Below are 4064 nucleotides of genomic sequence, written 5' to 3'. Positions count from 1 at the left end.
AAAGAAAGAAAGAAAAAAAAGAAAAGAAAGGTGAAATTTGGCCCTGAATTTCTGGATCCTCATCTATAAAAGGAGGTGGTGTCCCAGATGTTCTTGCAGATTGCTTGTGACCCTAAATGTCCATGTTACTGACCACATATCTGTCACCCATCATGCACCCCATCTGGCTGCTGCCTAATTGTTTTCATTTTGTTTTTGAAATGTAGTTTATATAGTGTAAAGTTAAAAATCAAAATAATTTAGACAGAAAACCGTAAAGAATGGCAGGTTTGCATGTAATCCTTGGCTCATTACATAGGAACCAAACTGTCCTGTTTAAAGGTGACAAATCCATCCAAAGACCTGGTCTCCACAGTCTGCCAAATGGGACTCTGAGAAATGTCTTTAGGCCTTCCAGATGTTTGGCAGAATGCAGCTGGAATGCCTGGCCACTGGACCCATTTACTGAAGTTCCCTCTAATGTGTGTGTTCCCTCAGTTTCTGGACTGAAGTTACCTCATGCTCTGTCCACAGCAGGACTTAAGGATGACATTGATTTATAAAAGTGAAAGCCATGAAAAGGGGAAATGAGAGATGAGGGGAAAAGGCTACACTGGAGGGAGCGTACTATCCTCAAGATACGCAAGGCACCTGCAGAAGGAAGGCTACGTAGACAGGTGTGGACTATGTGGTGCAGCCATTAGTGTGAGCAGCTGCAGGCACTGTGATCTCAGGTGTTGACAGGTTATCACAGCTCACTCTCAGAAAACTGGAAAAATGTGTCATGTTGACTCACCACATTAGGGAATTTTAGATTTGGGGCAAGTTGCATACATGCAAAATATTAGAATTTAGAAATACTTTCTCAAAATTGATGCCTTTTAAGTTTTTAATGGCTTGGAAGTTGAACTAGGGGAGTGGAAAGGGTGAGCAATTTTGTAGAGAGTTTGAGAGCCTGTTTAATAATAATAATAATAAATAGTTCCTATTTGCCTGCACCGTCACACATTGTTTCACTTGCTGCTTACAACAACAGCCTAAGGGATGTAGGATAGTTATCATTATCATCATCACCATCATTATCCTATGTTATGGCAGGAGGATTGGTAGCCACATAGATTACAAAATACTAAGAATTGGAGCCAGTTGTCTCAAAAGTTAGGTCTTGTAGCACATATTCTACCTCTCTTCTGATAGTGTTTGTGATAACTTTCATAACCGCCAGAGAGATGCAACACTGCGACACCAACAGCCTCTTTCTGTTGTTTAGGGGCCACTGGCCCTAAAACACAGCGTTTCCCTTGCCTACTACTTGGCGTGGATGTCCCTGGATTCAAAACCTCTCCCTGGGCAGGGGAGAAAGGCAAGGAAGGTAGCCCTAGACCAGTCTAAGCAGGACCCGGGAAAGCAGGAGGCAGGCCAAGGACTGTATTTTCTACATCTCTCATTGCACCTGTGCTGAGAGCACCACAGCTGCAGCCAGATTATCTGAGTGGAGACTTGGGTCCTGGGACTTACTAGCTGAGTGACTTTGGACAAGTTACTTAACCTCTATGTGCTTTAGCTTCCTCATCCGTAAAGAGTGGAGAATCATAGAACCTCCCTCACAGAGCTGTTGCAAGGGATTTTTGAGTTACTAGACACAAAGTGCTAGATGGGTTGGGGGTCCGGCCATACTCGTGCTTGCTGTGACAGATGCTTCCTGATGTGATTGCTGGACTGCAGTTCAGGGCTGTAACTTTTTGTCCACAAATGTGCTTGAGCTCTCATCTCTTACAGGGAACCAAATAAAGCCTAGTTTTTGATCTTGATTCCGTCATAAGCTGCTTCGCCCATTATCCTTTCAAGGCAAAAGTTTTGGAAAGAGACAGAAGTCTGTGTTTGTCTGATTCCACTTCCTTACCTCTGAATCATCCCACTCCCATCCCTTCCTGAAACTTTTCCTTTGGATTCCCCACTATCTAACATCCTAATTATCAAATACAGTGAGCTTTATTTCCCAGTAGCTTTTTATCTCTTTGACTTTTTCTTTTTTTTGGTTTTTGGAGGTATTTGTTTTTACTAAGCAGCCTCATCTTAGAATGTGGTTCTCGCTTGACTGTAGCGGGGTTTCTCTAAACTCCTTTCCTTCCTAATTCTCCAGATGTTTCTTCTCCCTTCAGTGGCTCCTCTTTTGCCACAACAGGGAGGTAAGACTCAAGGAGCTTTTCTTTTTGTTAAAAAATATCTATACTGTGTGTGATGAATGTCCTTTCTACCATCTCCTAATGTACTCTGTAAATTTCCTACTGCATTGCATTCTACTATGCACACACGCAATGTGTGCACACATATATATGTACACACACCATGTATATGTGCACGTGTACATGATATATATGTACATACACTATATACACCTGTGCACACACTATACACACAAACTATATATGTCTATATGCTATTATATGTACACATGCATGTATTTATATGCTATGTACATATAACATATATGTACACTATATATGTACAAAGAACACTATATATACTATATATGTATGTACATAAATTCTATATGTATATATGTAAAACATGCTATATATCTATAGACACTTATATGCACACACACACACACACACACACACACACACACACACCCTCTCTCACACACACAAGTATTTTTGTCCTCTTTACCATTTATTTCTGCCTCTACCACTAAGCCTAATTCTTGGTAAGTATTGGTTCAGTGTTGCATAAATCCTGGAAGCACTAGAAGCGCATCTTTGCCATCACTCATGTCTTTCTTCATCCATTGCTTCTTGTTCTTCTCCATTCTCCATCGCTGGTCCATCCCAACTTTCTGCTCAGGCCATGGTCACAGCTCATACTGTCTGTGCCAGAGGAGGGTACAGTCTACTAGGAAAGAGAGTCAGGCTAGCAAATGCCTGTAATCTAATGTGGTCAGTGCTGTAAAGGTGATTATTAACAGGTTGTTAAGGGAACCCAAAAAGAGATGGGACCCTTGGGCTAAGTCATGAAGGATTTGTATGGCTTCACCAGGCAGGGTCAAGGGCACACCTGGCAGGAGAAACAGCAGTTGCAAAATCAGAGAGGGATGAAAGAACCTTCTTAAAACATGGTAGGAAGTTCAGCCACACTGGAAGAGCAAGGAAGGAACTTCAAGGCATGTGTCTGACAAAACAGTTAAGGCCTGGATTTGGGCCCAGCAATAAACATTTGCTGTTTTACCACTTTACAAGACATTGAAATTACTTAGAACTGTTTTCTCACCTGCCTACATCACAGAGTTTTTGAGAGATCACATGTAAAATTGCTTTGAAGCAAATGTTAGGGCTTGCTATTGTTTGTTGATTTAGATGGATGGATGTGTTGATAACTGGACTTAGGCAATGGTGGGAGTGGGGAGGGTGCTCTGCAGATTTTAAGCAAAGGTGAGATATGATTAGATCCGGTCCAAGATGTTTACTGGCAGCAGAAAATAGTGGCAGTGATCCCATTTAGACCATTGCAAGTTCTGCCTGGATTCCAGTCTTGGCTCCACCGCTTATTAACTTTGTGACCTTGAGCAAGTTGCTTAATCTCTCTAAGGCTCAATTTCCTCATCTGTATAAAAGGGGTGGTAGTTCCTACCCTTAGGGTTGTGGTGAGGAATAAGAAAGATCACATTTAGAGAACTTGGTGAGCTGCCTCCCATCTAGTGAACACTCTGTAAATAGTCACTCTTGTTAGAAGTTGTTATAAAGGTGTTATGATTAGAGGTGAAAGAGAATGAGCCTGTCCCAAAACAAGTGGGATGGAGAGGAAGGAAGGGATTTCTCTTCTATTATAAAAGCTCTTTTTTTATTATAACAGTAACACATGCTCATGGACAAATTTCAAACACTAGAGAACAGTGCAAAGTAAAAAGTAACTTCCATTCACATTCAATTAACTTATTTCCACTGCAGATATAATCAAAGTTAACCCTTTCGTGAGTAGCAAACCAAAAAGTCAGTCCGTCAGTCTCTCTCTCTCTCTCTCTCTCTCTGTCTCTCTCCCCACCCCATGACTTTTCAGCTGGCATGCATTCAACGATTTTTAAAAGT

The sequence above is a fragment of the Propithecus coquereli genome, unplaced genomic scaffold, assembly GCF_000956105.1.
Source record: "Propithecus coquereli isolate 6110/MARCELLA unplaced genomic scaffold, Pcoq_1.0 Scaffold63, whole genome shotgun sequence".
Taxonomy (NCBI): Eukaryota; Metazoa; Chordata; class Mammalia; order Primates; family Indriidae; genus Propithecus; species Propithecus coquereli.
The sequence above is the reverse complement of the archived record's forward strand: the minus strand, read 5'-3'. Positions refer to the sequence as shown.